This window comes from Nothoprocta perdicaria, unplaced genomic scaffold (genome assembly GCF_003342845.1).
Source record: "Nothoprocta perdicaria isolate Ctin4 unplaced genomic scaffold, notPer1 scaffold_58, whole genome shotgun sequence".
Taxonomy (NCBI): domain Eukaryota; kingdom Metazoa; phylum Chordata; class Aves; order Tinamiformes; family Tinamidae; genus Nothoprocta; species Nothoprocta perdicaria.
Window position 1 is genome coordinate 3410023 of NW_020455843.1, and position 20088 is coordinate 3430110.

At 45.0% G+C, this 20088-nt stretch overlaps 1 long non-coding RNA gene across 1 annotated transcript; it reads left to right on the plus strand.

The window, feature by feature from the left end:
• The first annotated feature begins 1785 nt into the window (after positions 1-1785).
• LOC112955522 lies at positions 1786-19648 on the plus strand. The gene is made up of 3 exons (XR_003250899.1): positions 1786-1841; positions 18417-18529; positions 19628-19648. It is a non-coding gene; the product is annotated as an uncharacterized LOC112955522 (long non-coding RNA).
• The last annotated feature ends 440 nt before the right edge of the window (positions 19649-20088 follow it).

A 20088-nucleotide genomic window follows, 5' to 3' on the forward strand; every position in this document is an offset into this window, starting at 1 on the left:
GCAGTTGCATTTGGTGTCACCTTTCCTTTAGGGAAACCTATGCTGCAAGGGCAGTTTGTGTCAATAGATACTGCTGCCATGAACTCTTCYGTTTTTGTGGATTTCTGTACCTGARCAGGTTGTCCAGACTGTCTTTAGAAACCATAGGTGATTCTAGGCTGTGACTTACCTTAGCTTAGCTTAGATAGGCAGCCTTTCATAAAGGGATTCCCTTTCATAAAGGGAAAAAATTCGAAAGTAAAGTCTGTACCGGAGTTCAGCAAGCTGAGATGAAGCCAACCTAGGCATTTAGGTAGTGTCTGATGTTACATAGCTCACAGAGACTGTTATTATATCAGTGAGCAATAGAAATATAGCTCGGACATTATTTCTAAGTTATTAAGGCAGCGATCCAGTTCGATCACCTACCATAGCTGTATTTCTGCTAACAGAATTGTATTTTTCCATTAATGTCCACTGTGGAGARCCAGCAGCCAGAGCCATTTTCATCACTTCCCTCTCTTCAGCCTAGCGGTTTCCTGAGCTTGTCCCACAAAGCCTTCCTATGCAGCTCTTGAAAATACTATTCAAATGTGGGCATCCACACAGGACTTTGAAGATCAATTTTTGTTACATAGCCACCATCTGGGTGTCCTGCCTCCCAAGGGACGCTCCATGAGTAAACCTTGGCCACCTTTTAATTGTTAAAAAGAAAATAGCAAGGGGACCAGTGGAGGGACCCACCGTGTCTAGCTTTCAAACATCTAAAGGTGAGCCAGCCCTGTTTTGGCTCTGCTAATAGAAAACGGAGAAAGACCAGCATCTCCAGAAGTGAGTTTATTCCATGCTGCAATGAGTGGCTAAGACAGCTGAGATTAATTACCTGCTGGAAGTGCTAGTCTCTTTCCCTTGGCTAGGGAGAAAGCCTAAGCAGACAGTTTAGGTTAGATGCTAAAGCTGGATGAGATGAAACATGGCCCAGTGGTGTGGCCACAGCGATGGAAAGTAGCCACACCAGGCTTTGCAGTCCTCACAAAAATCAGAACTGGGAAACTGGGATTTTGTGGACGAAACTGCCACAGTCAAACTGCAAAGAAATAAAAACGCCCATCAGGTGAGGCAAAATGTAAAAGAAATGAAGGATGCACCAGGACTCACCATTACATATATGCCTGGCAAAATAAAGGGATAGTTAATTAGCTCACTGCTAATAAAAGCACCCTGGCTACAGCAGCCTGGAGCTCTAAGCCCTTCTGCATCCCYGGAGTACATTAGGAGTAGCCAGCTCAGGTGTTCTGCACAGGTTAACCACCCTTTTAATGAGCCTGGTTGCAACGAAAGCAAAGAGAGTGGCCCAGAGAGATGCAACTTGAGCAGAAAAAGGTGGTTGTTACTGGAAATAAGGGTGACTCACGTAGCCTGGGTCCTACCGTGATGCCATCTCAGGCTGCAGCTGCCTGCTGGCGGATCTCCAGCCCYACCACCTCCAGCCCGTTCTCCTCCAGCAAAGGCAATTGCTGAGGCAGTAGCAACATCCACTTCTGCTCCTTGCAAACCTAAATTCCGCTAGGCAAATTCCTCTGTATTGGCTGATGCAGAATAGGACAGGCAGGTCCTAGCTGGATTCTGCTGAGCTTTCTATTTTTGGGTCTCACTTCCTAGAAGGTATAGCTCATAACCAAAGTAGGTGAGAATTTCACAGTAGTGTTAGCTGGGGAGACCTCAGGTGCAGTGAATTAATGTGGCAAATCATCAGCATTTTTTTTTTTTTTTTAAAGATAATTAAGAAAGGCCTAGCAGGTATGCTGGGATTTTGGTTGAGAAGATTTGACTCAGAGCTGGTTTGATGCTAGAAGCTGAAGGTATGGTCTGAGGTTGTTCTGATTCTTTTCCATTATATGGMGGATTAGTAAAAAGAGTAAGTGGTACCTACCTTTTCTCTGTAGCAAAATGGAGTATTTGTTGTTAATACTCTGACCTTGCCTCCTAGCTTTTATGATATAATATAGAGATAAAGACGGGAAAAGTCAGATTCTCAGTGGCTCTGAATGTGGTCCTTTTTGTTCCCTGTAAAATTAATGAAAAMTTGCAATAGTCCCGGAGACTATTTTAGTATTTCTCCGTAAAACATTAATTTATTGAAATAAGAACTTCTTTGTGGAGATCTAGCTGGTGAATTTGTTGATGTCCCCAGCAGGATGAAATTGTCATGTGTACTTGGGTGGTTCTTAAGGTCAGGCCAGTCTGGTGCACTGGTCACCAAGGTTCAATTTCTGTGTCTGATTCMTGCAATGCTGAATTAAAATCAGTCTCTCATATCTCATATGAGTTCTCTATTAAATGACCTATTTGTCCTTTTGCTTCTTTCTTTTCCCTCATTCCTCTCAATATTTACGAAAAAACTCAAAAAGGACATATAATAGTGGGATAATGTGATCTTCGAGTCATAGACAAGGAAAAACGTTTTCTGCTTAACCAAGCTTTGCAAATAATTCAGCTTGGCTTGGTGCTTTCTCCCCTGTTAATCTTAGTTCTGAATCATCTCGGGGAGGAACTAAATAATGTTTGGCCTGGGATCTTGAAAGAGGTGTCCAAGGCCACATTAATCTGGGGGAGTGATGTAAAGTTCAGCTTTCTGATTCACCCATTGTTCACAAGGTCATGATTAAGGCTTCCAAATGTCACTTACCTTGGGGTTCCTCTGGGGATGAGTCATGGTTTCTTGCCTACCACCCTCCCTTGCCCTCCTTCAAAGATCGCTTTGGCAATGCCCTGCAAAGACTGAAAGGAGTGAGGAGCAGACACCTCTGCTCTCCACGTGGTAAAAGTAGTAGCTTAAGCAAAAACGTCTGTAGTGAAATGTCTCCCTGGCATTTGGCAGATGACTCTGCTGACTCTTCTCTGGGCCTCTGGTCTCAGTACAAGATGTAACTTCATAGCAAGAAGCTCAGAAGTCATTTAGAACAGTTTAGGCCTGTGTCCGTCTCTGTTGCTGACATCTGCCAGTATTTAAGAGATATTCTCTCATTTAAGCACATGAGACCTCTTCTCAGGTCTTCTCAGATCAGGCTACCCAACCCTAAGCATATCCTGCATCCATAAACCTGAACACCATCTTCTGTAACTGTTGTAGTAGCACCCGGGGAAGCTCTGAGGAGAATTTAACTATGGAAAGATGCTTTGGAAGGTTGGAAATGTGCTGGAGTGAGATGGAGAGGACTGGTGAATGTCTGAGAAGGAGTCTTACAGAAATTCATGGATGCTCTGAGGATGGCTCTGAGGATGGCTCTGAGACTTGGGTGGAGATGGTGCCTTATTTAGGGAAAGCTGCCTCTTTTGGGTCATGAAGGGAAAGTCCTGAGGCTGCCTCTTGTGGGTGGGAATACTCTAATCTGGAGCCCTCTTGACCACCTAGGCTCATGCCATGATGCTGGTTGGTCCCTATCTTCACTGCTAAATCTCTCCTGCTGTGGCTCTGTGCTCCTTTAGCGAGTGGGATGTGAAGTCAATGATGCCTTTTGGTATCTGGTAGCTCCAGACCCAGGAAGGAGGATGAATACACGGAGAAGACAAGGGCTCTTTTCAAAAATATAAATATCTCTTTTCTTGTTTGTTTGTTTTTGTTTTTCAAAACATAAAGGTCCATAAGGGCTTATGCCCTATGCAACTCATGCTAGGTAGACAGACTGAAGGAGTTTCTGAGCATAGCAGAAGTCTTTCCATGTTCCTGGAGTYAGCAAGGGAGACTACGCAGTGGGCTGGTGTTCCTGAGGATTCCCTTGCCTGCTTCTTAGAGACCTTAGAAGTGTTCTCCACTTTCCAGAGGCTTTTTGGCTCTATTGAGACATTCAAGAAAACATCCAGTGGGAAGGTTGTGGATAGGCGCAGTAATGCTGGTCTTGGTTAGGAGAAAGCCTTTTTTGTTTGTTTTGTTCGTAATTTTTTCTTCCCTAGTCTTCAGGAAAGGTAGTTTTTTTCCTCCCTTTCATCTCATTTACGCCGAAGAAGTTCTGAGACTCCTCATAGTCTCCGCTCACTTAAACATAGCAGGCCCTGAGCTCAGCTAGAGCTGCTACATGTCACTTGGTTGAAACAGAAGTGCTAATTCAGGAGACGTGTCCAGGCTGACACCATAAAACCAGCCTGGCGGCTGCGTCTGTACCTGGTGCCATGTCTACCACTGGCTTCGTGGTTGGTAGACGCTGGAATAAGTGCAAACACAGCCCCAAACGCCTCAAGCACTTATAAATGCCCAGGCAGCAACAGGTAGAAGTGTTTATGGCTGTGGGAGATATTTATGGCTCTATTACATCCTCTGTTATTTTGGCCTCATGGACTTCTTACAAAATTGTTAATGAAGGTTTATATTTTATACTTTGCCTCCTGGCTTGTGCTTGCTTGCAACTGAGTGGTGGTGGCAGTGGGTGAAGGTACAGAAGGTCTTACACAATACATGTGGGAGGAATAGCTTGTAGCTGGTGAGCAGCAGGGTGGGATCTCAGCAGGAGAGGGCTCCTGATTCCCAGCCTTGTTCCTTGAAAACCCTAAATTCTTCACCAAAGTGCACAACAATACAGATGGTGCAGACACGTGTTCCTCCYGGGAGCTGGCTCTGTGCCATCCTGTGGCCAGTAGTTCAGTCTAGTGTGGATTTACATCCTGTTTTGGGGCTAGTGTGATGGTGTGCCCTCAGACCTGACTGACTCAGAAAACGGTGGCATTAATGCCTACATCACGCTGTGAATACTCACTCATTAGTGTCCAAGTGTATCCAGGTTTTTTTTTCTGTCTACATCAAGCAGTGAGGACTGCTAATATCAGAACCTGGAGAATGATCATTTCTCTCCATGTATGAAAACAGATAGATTGTCTTTCCTGAGAACTTCATGTTTGGCAATGAACTTGTCCCAAATTCATGGATGTGCTCTGTAGGTGCAGTATGTTAGGTAGAAGCTTTTTCTAAGAGAGGTGAGAGATGCTGTGGACCATGAGCTCTGGGTAACCTTACACAAGAACAGGCCAACACTCAGCAAAGTGACTAGTAGAAAATGTCTTAAAAAGAAAAAAATCAACAAAACAACMCTAAAGCAATGATGTATTGAAACAAAAACTGAAGAGGTCTAATTACATGTAGATGGATCTCTGTGTCCTTGTACAGACATATATTGTTCCGTATGTTTTTGGTTCTCCTTGACTAGACAGGAGTCCTTCTGCAGCAGAGGTGTTGGGCTGAGMCTGGGGTAGCTGTGTTCAGTTCCTTGCTTTGCCACAGGCTTCATGGGTGATCTGGAACAAATCTGTCTCTTCTGTGGTCCATTTCTATCACTTGAAGAAACAAGAGAGCCAGTGCATCTGCTTGCTCCCAAGCAGCAGCCACGCTGAGCATGAATACTCTGGTGAGAGAAGTACTCCTGCCACCATAGTTCCAGATACAGAAAATGTCTGAGGTCGCTTGGAGGTGAATGGACATAGGGAACAAGTCCGCACCTCTCCATGCTTGTGGAAGCTGCTGTCAGCTCAGGTAGGTCCAGCTCATCATCTGTTGCAGACGTGGCTAGGCCTTTGGACCTGGCTGCTTTTCTTTATTGACTACCACTGCAGATATGCTCATCCACAGGAAACCACCCCCAGGTGCCTCCTGCCTGGTCGTCCTTCTCCATGGTGGGAATGGGACGAACACTTGAAGGAGATGACAAAGTGTAGAGGCACGTTCAGCGTGGGCAAGAAGTGCTCTGTGAGATGCCTTTTGAGTCATTCACGGTGACATAAACTCAGTGCAATTTGTAAACTTCAGGAGGGTGAAAAGTTGAAGGGCTTTTCTCTTTGGTTTTCCACCTACGTTGCCCTGTTCARAGGAACCCTTGTGGGAATCCTCCCTGGAGGTGCACACCAGGAAAGACAGGCTGCATTGTTCTGGCGCCCGACGCAAAACCAACACAGCTGACATGCATTGCTGCATGGTTCACCAGCTCTGAAAGGAAGGAAAGAGCCTGGGGACTTAATCCCTTGAGTGTCTGCCTTTCATCCCTCGGAGGAGCCGGATATTTTTGCCTCTTGTCACGGCTGTAGGCAAGCCGAGTGCGTAGGTTCCTTGGGAGGGTGCAGCCCCACACCTACAAAACTGATAGCCAAAGGGCACATCTAGCTTGCTGGTGTAGGCCGACCTGAACTGCCTATTCTCCTGCGTGAACTCTGAGTTGGAAGCACGAGAGGGCTGCGCCCAGTCTGGATGTGGCCTGGCCATCTTAGCCTGGTGCTATAACTCATTTAACRGCCTCTGTTCAGTCCTCGGGGTCTTCACCTGAAGCTGGGAAAACCTGGCTAAGCACCATCTTCCTCAGCCCACCTTGCATGAGTGCATACARCACCATATGGACTTGTTAATGTGGGACCTTGCTAGACAGTATTTGTTTAWTGGGAAATAATAGTGCAGATGAAAAAGACACGGAGGGTGCAGCAAGCAGCTGTGAAGAGATGAAGCTGGCTGCCAACCTCTGGCTCCAACATAAAGACATGCAGCGTTGGGCTGCTCTTGAGGACCTCGCCAACCACRAGAAGCAACGTGTGTCATAAGTGGGAACCACTGCATGATCTGCCCATGCCCTTCAAACAACTCCACGTTCTCCTGCCAGCAGAGGTGAAATGCAGCCATCCACCCTAGTCCTGGCTTGAGCTTCCAGCTGCTCTTTCTTGCCCTACAAGAAAGATGCAATTGAGAGAGGTGTAATTTAGTAGCTGGTGTTTTCTCTGGAGATGCTCATGCATTTTAACAAAGATACTGTGAATCCCACGAAAAGGCACCTCACATCCTGCTCAAAGCTTTTCTTTGCCCTCTCTAGATTTCTTTTTCACAGTCATCCTAAAAATGTGAATACTCAGCACTGCTGACATTCCCACCGCTTCCTGATGCAGTATGTGGGGTTCAAACCACAGGGAGTTGGTTCCCAGGTGAAATTCTTTGTTTCGTCTGCGGAAAATGCAAGTTAGAACTGTTTAAGTTCAATTTTGGTCCTAAGCATTTTAACTGATTAAGCCTGAACTACATAGATCTACTCCATCAAGGGGATCTTCAGCTGTCCCCTTCAAACTCAGGGCTGGACAACCCTGAAATAGGTGTGAATATAGTGAATATACAGAATTGCTATTCTGTATATTTTCTGCTTCTTTCTTCTTTACTATGCCCATTATTGGAGAAATATTGGAGAAAATCCCTTTTTTTTTTTTTTTTTTTTTTTTTTTTTTTTTTTTTTTTTTTTTTTTTTTTTTTTTTTTTTTTTTTTTTTTTTTTTTTTTTTCCCCACTGGCATCTTTAATTTTCTGCTGCCTTACAGCTTTTTCTAAGCTTCCCAAATACCCAGTGGTTCAGTAGGTGTGCTGATGGCCTTGGTAACTTCACAGCATTTATCTTTCCCAGTAAAACTAAAGAACTATATTTTGCAAGCATCTTAGTTGTTTTATCTTTAGCCAGCTTCCTAATTTCACTTCTAAATCAGACACTCTTGTTTGGTGAAGGGGATACTTTTTAAAAGGAGCTTATGTAAACTCTTTGGAGGCTTCATTAATTGTATTTACTTCTCTAATTAATGGGCTCACTCCGTTTGGAATGATTGCTGCCCTGCTAGTAAATGCCTAGCATTCCTTCCAGCTACTTCTCTGCTGATGAACACGAAAGCAAAATGACTTCATGTTTGTGAAAATTTCATCCTCCCTCTCTCTCTCTCTCTCTCGTGTGTGTTGGGGATAAGCTGGAGATCTCTGAGAAGGCTTCTCTGAAACCATACCGTTCGCTTCACATTCCTTGCATTCTTCCTTTTCAAGAACAGGGTGTTATGTCTGCATAGTCATTTGTGAAACAGGGATACGTCAGCATTCATGGATGGATTTTAAGTGCCATATGCACTTGTTGTTCTGCAAGTACTTCTATTATTCTCTTTCAATCTAGTTTTTCTTTTTTTTCTTTTTTCTTTTTAATTTTATTTATTTATTTTTTAATTGTGGAGCTAGCAGACTATGCATGGGATGTCACAGAACGTGCTTTTGAATTCTGATCTGGTCCTGACCTTCATTGCAACCTTGGGCAAAGCACTTTGTCTGCTTCCTCCCTTTGCTCTTTGTTTCCTGARTATTTAGATGTTAATCCATCAGTGCTGCTGGGAGAGTCTGTACCTGAGCAATGTATGTCACTGATGTGAACTGAAGATTATCAGCATTCAACATCCTGAATTCAAATACTCTGAAAGTGAATGGTTGAAAGTTTTCCRTTTTCACACTGGGAATCTACTCTTTTCTACTGTCTGGATTTTGTGTATGGAATTCCTATGTGGATCACAACATTATTTTGTGTCTTCAAAGACAGCAATCATTAATGCAGCTGGGCCAATACGCTTACACACTCAACAGTCTTGAGGGAGGACCATGAAACTCTTCATTTAGATGACTGGGCTAGAAAATAGAAAGGAAGACTTGTTCTGAACCATGTCCATCACACTTCAGATGGATTTAAACATTTTAGTCGAATCCAGAGCAAAGCCTTGGGTTCTATCTTGGGTTCCCTATGCAAAAGCTCCGTTCCAGCTGTTGCTTATTCAGGTCACCAGCAAAGGAGAAATGAATCCGCTTTTGTGGCATGGTTTAGAGACAGAAGAACTCTTCTGAATCTGCTGGAAAAGATCATTCCCTCCCAACCTCGGAAAGCAGGCAACAGGGAAAGTGAAACTTCTGCTTTTTGGATTATTGCCAGAAAACATCACTGGCCTAACAGTTTTGCATGGACTTTCTCAGGCTTGTTCATGGAGGTATTTACCATGCTGGAAGGTAGGTGCAACTTTACTAGCACTTCAAGAGCTCAAACAGGCGTGGGCACATCATCTACAACCATTTGTAGGGGCACAAGGAACTAGCATGAGAAGCACTTGCTTTACGAGTAGTTGATTGACCGTCAGCTATTGCGTTTGCAAACACTGACCTCACTGCATTTGGATGAGTACTTGACTTTATCGGGAGGCCTCGCAGGGGAAAGTCCATTGGAACGTTGTGCTTAACTGCTCCCTACCAGGGAACATCCCAGTGACTCAGGTGGAAAGCTTACCTGCTGAGATCTGTTGGGAAGAACCCAACAGCGTAGGCAGCTCTGAGAATGTCCCCCCACACGCGTGCTGCTGGAGCTGAGCCGGGGTATGAATTTGGCGTGGCAAGATTTGAATGGCGCGCGTGTTTGTTGGGACTTGTCGAGAAGCAGTTCGAGCTTAACTGGAATCCCACCCCTGGCTAAGGAGCTGGCTGCCAAAATTTGCCATTGTAAACAAGTTGCACAACCCTATGACACTTTCATTAGATAAAGTGGGGCTCCTGCCCTCCTTCGTGCCCCGAGTGCCTTGAGGTATTGAGAACGATGGCAGAACAGGATCTGTGGACTGGAGACATGCTCGGGATGTTTTCCTGGATTAATGTTGGGAAGGAGTGAAAAGGTCAAAGTTGGAGTATTGCCTCATCCCAGCAACTTCCTTCCAAATCAAGGGCTGTGCAAGAATACCCAGGGTTAGGTACTTAGATAAGGTTACTCATAAAAGGTGGGGAGTGGGGAGAGGAGGATGAGGAAGCAACTATCACAGAATGAAACCTGCTTTTTGCAAATGTTGCTGGAATGAGCTGCCAGGTATCTGACTCATTCTCGCTGTTGGGTTTTGCTGCTGAGGCCTCTTCAACTCTTGCAGATTGGAGATAGTGTGGGAAGTGGGTTAACATAGGGAGGTCATAATGGCACCAAGGGAAAAGTGTCCTTTTGTCACCTCGCAGCCTTTACCTTTCCTTGGGATTTTCTCTTCTCTGGTCCATGGGTTCTCCAGGACTAGCTCTATCAACAGGGGAGTTTTGCTGCTGTGCTCACCCTGGGAGCTGCTCAGGTCCAGCATGCATTCACTACATCCTTGTCTGGTCATTGCTAATCTAGGTGTACTTAAGGTAAGTGCCAAATGCATGAAACTAATAGACTAGATTGCAAAGTGCAGCAGTGCAGAGGATTTCACAGTCACCTCTGCTGCTCTTGCTTGCGCAGGGATGGAGCAGAGAATTGAAGTGGTGGCTTCTTGAGATGCCCTAGCAGTAGTCAGCAGAACAAGTGATTTGGCTGTGTGCATGGAGAGCTCTGAACTCTGGCTGCTCAGATTCAACCAAAGTCTCCTCCAGAGCCTCCTCAGCAAAATATACCAGTCCAGGCAGAGTGCTGCACTATCAAGTCTGGGTGGTTCCAGCTTGTCCAGCTCTAAGAGCCTGTACAGACACGTCCTTACATGGTGCACAGACGAGCAACCCCAAGCACATATTTCCCCAGATCTTAACTGGACTCTGCAAAAACAATCTCTTTAATTAAAGGCATTAGCAGAGCAATAGGCCTGATTGTGTGCTATCTCTGTCAGCTTGGAGGAAGCAATTTCTGAGCTCCTTTGCTAGGATGATGGCAAAGCACACAGGAAACACTGTGGTTACTGAAATAGCTATCAGCAGAAGTCACCTCTGTTGCACAGACAACAAGAGTCTGCAGCTGATCACAAGGAGGCCTTGAGCTGTGAGTGGCAATACAAACCAACCAAACCTCCACCTTATTACTGTCCTCTCCATCCTCACTAGTGGTGTTTTAGGAAGAGATCCCAGGAAGAGGCACATTTAGGGCATAGGCTGATGAGTGGTCAGTGTGTTCTTTGACAGCAGTGATAAAAGTGGTCTCTACAGGAGACTCGATAGAGCAGAAGAGGTATTTCCTAGAAGACCATTGGAGAAAGGCTGTTGGAGCTAGGSTCACAAAGATTTGTGGAGACATCATCTACCTCACGATGGATCTGCAAGCTCCAGTGCTCTGTGCATGAGGATGTCTCCAAAGCAGAATTTTAGGGATTGAGGAGACAGCCCTGCGTAAAGAAACTGTTAACTCAAAGTGATCTTTTCGTCTTTCCCACCTCTCGCCGAGAGTGAAATATTCACAGTGAATTCCAGCAACATAAATCTYGGCTCAATAACTTCAAAAATCTCTCGCTGTAGTTGCTTGCCAGTTGCCTGGGCTCCAGGGCTGGAACAGGCCTCCTGGCTGCGAGTTTCCTGCCTTCAGCTGCAGGATTCTCGGAGAATTCTTCATGGTACGTGGAGCTGCCAAACATACCATGACCTGATTTATGGGTCGAGGTCCTTTTCCTGTCATCTGCACTTGGACACACAAAGAACAGGAGTTACTGTCAAAGTGTGTGTTTCCGTGTGTCCAGAATGTTTGCATGATGCCCCAGACTCCTGAAGGTCCAAAATGAGATCAAGCTTCCTTCATCAAGACCCCATCAATGCTAAGGTAAGATGTGTGCAGGAGCACTGTCTCTGCAGGCACAACTAGTGGCTCTCATCCAGCTGGATTTTCCCCTCAGGATGGAGACATGTAAGTTCAAGGATGCTCTCCATCCAGATCTGCTAAATACAAGGACAACACTCTGTCTTAGGAAGTCTCTGAGCTCTAGATTTGGAATTTGGAATTTGGAGCAGTATCTTGGAATGGGATTTGGTATCTGTCTATGTGTATCTTTTTTGCTTTCCTAGTCACCAAAGGCTAACAAGGAGAAAGAGATAAGAGGTTTTCACATCATCTCCACTGAAACAAATTGATCAACCGGAGGAATCACCCTAGGAGTTGATCTTCTTGCTTGGTGTTGTCCTTAGACATAAGATAGTGTTCTTAAGGAGCTCAGAAGACTGTCACAAGCTGATTCCTGCTTTGACTCCTACTACTGCTTCACTTCCTTGGGAATTAGCTCAACTGGTTTCTCTCCAGCAGTCGATTTTATTTCTCTTTTATTTTCTCTTTTTTTTTTTCTGTTTCTCGGAGCTCTGCAGAGGTGCCAAGATGGGCTATTTCACGCTCCTTCCCTGTTCTTCACGTTCCAGGTTTTTCTGCTTGGCCTCAGCCTTCCCAGTGTGGTTTCTTAGTAGACCCTATCAAGCATTTCCTTAGAGCAGAAGATCCTTCTCTTACTTGCTCCAGGTCACACCATGTCTTTCCCTGAACTGGGACGCTCGCTCCCTGTGAGTGCTGAGCCAGCAGGCTCGTTACAGCTCTTCTTGCTAGAGCTGTTCAAATCACTGATTTCTTTAAATTGGCCCACAAAGCACAGAGCTGACAGTGTTCAGTGCGAAATGGAAGCATCTCATTTCAAGGTTAGCCTGCTGAAAAGTCAAGTAATCTGGCCTCAAAATACAGTTTCAAGCACAGGCATTTTTGAAGAGAAAGAAAAAAGAAAGGAAAAGTCTAAACAAAACACTGCTTCCTTGAAATGTTTTCAGGTTTTTGGTGGAAACTATTCCCTGAGTTTGCAAATAGTTTTGGTAGGCCCAAAACTTTTTTTTTTCTTTTTTTCAGTGAATAAATTATTCATCTGAAAAGCTTCTGTTCGTGCATGGGTCCTTACAGAACCCGCAGCCCGATGTTGTCCGTGGGTCAAACCCAACCGAGTGCAGCTGCCTCCTCCCGCGCAGACACCATCTATCCCAGGAAAGCTGCAGAAATGCTTCCTATAATCCTTTGCCTGGGTCACATCTGAACCTGATCCCTTGACAGTCTGAGTAGTTTGACTGCTAATATTTGCTCAATGAATAACTGAAACGTCCAGAGCAGACAACCCTTGAAYGCATAGCCCTCTATTGTGGTTTTCTTCTGTGGCAGGATGAATTTCCTTTACTTTTGCCTGAGTTGTCTCTAGAAACCCCATAATAATCACGCTATTATCTCTTACTAAGTGCTGAGGAATGTTGATGTAGGAAAGACCTGTGCTTTCGAGGCAGGTTAGATGGATCGTCAACCTTTGTTTTCTTTTTCTGATCATTTGGCCTTGTCTTAACTCCTCTTCTCTGCTTGGCCTCCAAATGACTTCTAGGCTTGGAACACACGTCTGGGGCCATGCTTTTTTTGGATGTAGCCACACACCTAAGCCACCCTGGGCTTTTCTAGTTAGGAACCGCTCTTAAAATTCAGAACCGGCCTGTGTTGTATTTTTTTTTTTTTGCCTCCAACAGCACATCTATGTATTTTGGTAACTTTATTCCCCATAGACATCAGATTATATCCATTGACTTCCCTTYAGGCAGCTCATCCTGAGTTTGGCCATTGAAACCCCGTGCTGGAGGCACTTGGCTGGTGCCCGTCCCACCTCGGGAAGGGAAGGTCTGGAGTGCTGACTCACCACCCATGTTCTCCCTTCCCCGTGGCGCGCCAGCCTGMACGTCTGGAGCTCCGCAGGCCCTGGGAGTCATCCTGGAATTGGCTCAGGGCTGGCGGAAAGAGGCTGTTTCAAGGGAGGGAACGGTAGCTCTTTCYTGCTGCTCCTCTGCGTGCAAGTGCCTTCTCATTGAAGGCCAAGTAAGAGCTTTGCTCCTTTTATGTGGAGTTCCATGGAAGGGGAACTGCAAGGGAAGTGAAAAGCAATTTTTTTTGTTGGTTGTTTTGGGGTCAAGCGAGTGGTTTGAAACCCGTTAGGGATGCATTTACAGAACCAAGCCCTTAAGCACCTCGGTGCTCTGCTGAGGCTTTGCTAGCAAGCACACGATGAACGCAGACAGAGTCACGATCCGCTGCTAGCCGAGATGCACAAGGTATGTGACTTCAAGACCAGAACTGCCTTGTGTCTGGCCAGCTTGGAAGGGGGCCAGGGGATCTCGATTTACAGCCGTTTATTCAGACTTGGCCATGGCTCATCACTCTCTAACTTGCTTGAGGTGAAACTAATTCTGTGACGCTTCAGAGTAGTTACCCTGCAGGCTTCAGAGGAGAATTGGCTCCTCGTTAAAAGGAGCTTTGCAGAGAGCTTTGAACAGTCATCTTAATTTTGAAGAATACTGGTTTTCCCTTGCTGTCTTTTTCAGCTTTTGCTTTTTATTCCTCTGTTTTCCTTCCTCTCTAATTTCTTCTACTTTTTTCAAACGTAAAATGGGCCCAGGAAGGGGTGACCAAACTGTCTTGTTTTCCTTTTTTTGCCTTCGCAGAAGAAAATGTGGAAAAYCAGGAAATGTGCTGTTGGAATAAGACTGCTTTTTAGTGGTTGTAAACCACAGGTTTTGGGGGAAAAATGGATTTTAATAAGCAATAGAAATAACTTTTCTGTGTCTTGAGAATTTGTAAGTCTGTAGGAGGTGGCGCATACTTCCAGCCCAGGGACATTCATCACAGGGACAGTCACAGGTGAAGCTTGCATTGAATTTGCCTATGAAATACTGACCCCATCTGCTCTTATAACATTTCTTACAGTAGGTTCTCAGTCAGGACTGATATTATCTGAAGCTGAGGATGATTTCCCTCATCTTCAGTGCGATTGCCAGCAGGACTTCTTTGCAGTCTCCTTTATTGCAATGTCTGGGAAAGGATCTGCTCACCACAGGTAGAGCTGAAGTGCAACAAAATCCAAGGGGCTACTTACAAAGCGTGTCACTGAGCCTTCAAAATCATAGGAAAATAGCTATTTTCCCTCCCCAGCTTCTTCTGTTTGAACAATTGGCATTTTATTTCCAGAGGGGACAAATTTAGGAAAGGTAGCGAACTGAGTCATACTAATCTTCTGTAATTTGTGTGTATGAACAGCTGGACTTCACGTCCCTTTGCACTATATTAGGAGCTGCAGGTCACTGGCATGCCTTTAGAAACGTGATTTTCCCTACGTTTTAGCAAGGTCTTGTATTTTTAACTATGATCTCCATGTTACCAAAACCTATCATGGGTGTGAGTGCATTTCTTCTTCAGCTCTTCCTGTTGATGGTGGCATTAGGAATTGCCAGTCCCATGAAAGAGCCCTGCCTATTAAAGGGAAAATCCTTTCATTTGAAGTTTCCTGTCTACACATGTCTTTTTTTTTTAGTTCATTTGATCACATACTTCTGCCCTTCGCTGTGTCCCTGCCTCCCAATATAAAACTGTCTTGTGTCTAAATGCTCTTTCCCCCCTGCCCAGATCTGCGAGGTTTGACTTTTGAGTTGGTTTGAAGCCTCGCAGCAATACTCTGAGGAACACAAATAGTTTCAAACTCTTATTTATTTTTAAGCAAATATCAACAGTCCTGAAAACCTCCAAAACTGAGTGAAAAGGACAACCTTCCCTTTGAAAACTGAATTTGAAGGGAGTTGCTCCTGCCTCCGATATTAAAAGAAGAAAAAAAATCTTGACCATCATCCTGATCCATAAATCAGAGAGGATTTGGTTGGAGTATAAACTGTATTTTGGGTGGGAATTCATTTTTCTATGGAAAACTTTAATGTTAGCCAAAAAAAAAAAAAAAAAAACCTCCATCAAGTATGGCACCAGATTTCTTCAGGCTCCTCTGTTCTCCTTTGGGTGAGGGGTTCAGCCAGGTCCTCTTCCATAATGCATCACTTAGTGAGGGATTGGAGGCATCGTCAGGAYTCCTGGTTGTTGAGCACTGACAGATGTAACCTGGTATGAACTTCCCTTTTTCTATATGAGGTAGACAGAAGTCTGGGTTTTTGTATTAAAAAAAAAAAATACCTTTTTTTTTTCCTTTTCTTGAAAGCCTTCACAAGGTACATGATTTCACATATAGAAAAGGAAGGAAACCCGATCGTTTCTATCTGTGGTAAACAAGCTKCTTCTGTCTAAAAAAAGAAAAATCTTTCCGTTCACCTCTTCTGGGCCACATATTTAGGTGCCTACCTAGGAACCGAAACGTCTAATCTTTACGTGCCTGGATCTGAAAGTGGTGTGTGAGCTTCTTAGATGGACACGAGACGAAAGAAATAGGTGGTGTCCCTGCCCTCAACCCCTCCTGGCAACCTCCATACATTTGAAATCYACAGGCTGAAAACCACGCTTGTAACTTATCCTTTTCTGAGCTATTTTAGTAGCTAACGTTATTAGTGTTAGCATAATTAGAGGCATTCCAGCTCTGTAATGGATTCCATTCTAGGAGACATGAGTTTGMCTAGCCCTGGGCTTCAGTCAGCTAGAGTTTCCCAAGCTGAAGGAAAGCCCAAGATACAAACGTCCTTGGGGTGAAAAATCCTGTTTGTGCTCCAAAGCCTTGTCTGTCCTCATTTCCCTTCAGGACTTCCAGCGTTTCAGATGGTGGCACCGTTGCTGGGTTGGTGGCACCAGTGCAGACCTGCTGGCGTGTTCCCCTGCTTGCTGGGATGGGTGGCCTTTCCAGGTGACCAGATACAACGATGGTGGTCGACGGAGCACCAAGCTGGTGATGTGAACTAATGATCACACTGCTCCTTATTGCTTGTAGGGGAGGAACAGGGAGCAAAAAGGARTCTGTTCAGAGAAAAAAGCTGAGCTCTGTGTGTTCCCCCATGCCTTGGTGGTGGATTGACTCGGTCTGATCCTAGCAGAGCTTCGTTCTCTGGGAGAGCGTGGAGCAAAGGAGGCTCTGATGGTTTTATTTAGCTGGCAGGGGCTCTGGGGTGCTGGGCTACCCCTCTGCTTGTGAGGCCGGCGCTGAGCTTGGCCTACATTAAGATCATCCTGCTGGTGACAGGGGCTCCGCGTGCAGCCCCTGGAAGGCAGTGGGGTGCAAGCAGAGCAGCATCTCTCCCAGCTGGAGACGACCCCGGCAGCTCGGAGGCGCAGCGCGCTCTTGCTCTTTCTCCCCAAGCAGAAGGCGAAGCCATGGGAAGAGTTGTAGGGGGTAAGCGGGGTGGGAGGCAGCGCTGCTCTAACCAATGCCACCTGGTCCCCCGCGCACAGCCTTGCTCTCCTTTCTGGCCATCTGCATTTCCACTTTACGCTCTGCCTCGGAGTCTCCTCCAAGAGGTTTTTTTTAAATTACTTTCCCAGCCTCCCCTTTGCAGAGGGAGCAGCTGATTAGTGGCTCCCCCTATTTAATTTTCCTATCTGGAGTAATTATTTCTCTTGATGGTCTATTTATCAGGCTAGTTTCCCTTCTGGGCTGGTTTGCTCTGTGATGCTTTTCCAAAGAGGGGAGGAAGGGTAAATAAAAACCAGACAAGCAAACTAGATGCAACTCCATATTGTTTTTCATTAAAATGAATACTCAAATTCTTGGGCCACTCCTCTCCACTGATGAGCCCACTTTCCYCATAATTTCCGTGGTTTCTTGCCCCTTTATCACCCATTCCCTGTCCTTCTGTCTAGCTGGGGATTCAGCACCACCTTGCCTGCCTTGCATTCCGGTGCTCAAGAAGGTCTTAGCCTTGCTGAAATGTTCGTTCTCACAGACTTATATCATGATCCTGCTGTGTCCGCTGAGTCTGAAACCTGCTTATTCCCCCTAATCAAGAGTAGARAAAATGACATTTCTTTGAAGCTGGAGTCCAGAAGATGGGAATCTCCTGGAATGATGTGAGATGCCTTCAGAAACCATGTTTCTTTAGGTAGCGTTTCTAGCACTGCCTAGTTTAGAGCAGAGCCTGGGACAGAAGGACTGATACATGTAATACTCACACAACATCCATCAGTAGGAACAAGAACTTCTCCTACAAAGTGCTGCCACAGCTGGTGCTTTCTCAGGACCTTACCCAGCAGATATCTGCCTTCCAGGTGCTTTGGTAAGAAATGAAGGCATATAACCCTGCTTTCTCCCTCAGTAGGTMCATATGGGTGCTGGATGCAGCTGGGAGATTCCAGGAGTAAAGTTTGGTTGTGTGACTTGGTGCAGTACCTGTTCCTGAACTCCTCCAACCGAGGGTTGGTGCTCGAGGGGAACAAGACCTCTTAATTCCAGTGGACCCAAACAATGGGCTGTCTAACCTCAGCATTTATTATTATTATTTAACTTCCTTTCCTGAGTCTCAAGGCAGAATTGCAGAGATTGGAACTGTGCTCATCTCTTCTTTCATCCATTTTCCTTTGTGGGTAGATTGTGCAGTAAATATTTTCTTAAACCTCTTCAGAGCGGAACCACTTGAGATTCCAGAGCTTCAGCATCTCTTGTTGGACTTTATAATGCACCTTATGGACAATGCATGTAAATATCTAGCTATGCTTTCGATGCCCTGGGGAAATGAATCTCACAGATTATAGACTTCTATTGCTCTTTTATTTTAATTCTTTTAACAGCAACAACTTTCAGTGTTTTAATGATTTCTACTTTGCTGAAGCATAGGAGATTAAAGATTTTGTGTTGCTAGTTTACTGTGTTGTACCATTTTTCTTATTTTTTTTTTCCTTTTTTTAAAAAAGCATTTTTGATATACTGCAGCTTTATAATAAACAAAGGTTCACACTGAGCAATGTGGAGAGCACTAGAGAATTTCGAAGCTGCTGTTCCTTTGGGTGCTGCTTAGCTGGCTAAGGAGGTTGGAATTCATTGCTGGTTGTTCCCTGCCTCTTCTGCCCATAACAACTGGGGCAGAATTAAATAGCAATGGAGAATTTTAAAATATGCAACAACTTATTTTGCTTTCTGCTGCTCACAGCTAAACTGTGGAATGTCTTTCTGTAGGATGGTACAGAAGGTAAAAATCTACCTGGGACCATAAAGTGACTGGAAAAACTCATGACAGAACCATTCACTAGGGATATCTGTATCCTTGGAGAAGTTGAAGATTCAGCTGGGTGAGTCCTAAATAACCTCATCCAATGAGACCTGCTTTGAGCAGGGGGTTGCACTAGGTGACCTGAAGGCACTTCTGGCTCCTGAGTGTCCTGCAGATGTAGGGTGCAGGGAGAATGTTCTGTGGTGTTTTTGTTTTTACTGTCCCAACAATAGTTGGTTTTTGCTTTACGTGGTTTTTGCTTTACGTGGCCCTGTGAAATATTTCCCATAAATAACTAAGCTTAGCTTAGCTATGTCATATCAACCTAATAAGCTTAGCTTTGTCCTATCAACCTAATGGTCACGCTGCTGTCTTCCTGGAATGATGTCCTGTTTCCTGAGTCATCACTGTGGTCTAGGTCTTGTCTATAACTCTGTCTACTGGGGTGGGTGTTTACAGTAGTGTATAATGGAGGAAGGGGCCTGGGTTTGGACTATGTCAAGTCAAGTGGCAATCTCTGGGGCAGTTCATGGACTCATAGAATCATTAAATAATTTAGTCTGGAAAGGAGCTCATCTAGGCCAAGCCTCTGCGCAAMGCAGGTCTAATAGACCAGGTTGCTCAGGGACTTGTACAGTTGCAGCTGAGTCTTGAATGCCTCCAAGGCTGGAGAACACTCCACTTCTGYGGGTGACCTGTCCACTAGTCATTCCTCCCCCCCAAAAAATCTAGTTGGATTTTTCTTTTTCTTTCTTTTTTAGCTCATCCTTTAGTGCGCCTTAAGTGTTTGGCTCCACCTTCTCTCTGTCCTCTGATCTGCAGATGTATGTAAGGTCTGCTCTCCCCTGAGACTTTTTTCTTTATGGTTGAATAGATGCAATTCTCTCAGGTTCTTATAGGGCCTATAAGGCCACATGCATCTTTGGGCTTCCRCTGGACTTGTTCCAGTATGTCCCAGTCTTTCTTGTACTGGTAAGCTCATAAGTGGGCACAGCACTCCTGTTGGGGTAATAAGTACTGAATAAGGATCAGTCCYTTGGACCTGCTGGCATTGTGCTTGCTGATACTGCCTAGGATGGATATTCTTTGGGAACAGGATTAGAATTCACACAGCAGTGATTTGGCTTCAACAAGTGCACGATCTCTCTTTGACTTTAATGGATTTTTTTTTCAACAGATGGTTTTATTATTGATTACCCCTGCTGTCTAAAGGCACTGGGATTCAGGAAATTCTGAGTTGGCTTTCTCTATGCATTGGATTTTCTGGGAAGGAAAGAGAACTTTAAAAAAAAAAAAATAGGTGTAAATGACAATACCACTTTTGCCCTCTTAATGTGGTCTATTTTGAGACTCTAGAGCAGGCCTGTAAGACCTGCTTTGACTTGGGGAATCTGTAATGCAAAYATGACCAGAGGCATGGGGTCCAACCGCTTGTACCTCGATACCTTCGGCTGCTCCAGGCTATGGATGCAGCTGGAGCTGTTCGTCCACGGGACGCACGGAGACGTGGCTGCCATAACAGTCTGCATGCACGGAGGAATCCTAAAGAACGGATTCACAGTCACATACCATGAATCAGGCTGAACCTTCCTGGAAAAAGAGTCGACTTTTTGTTTAGCCATTAAAAAAAAAAAAAAA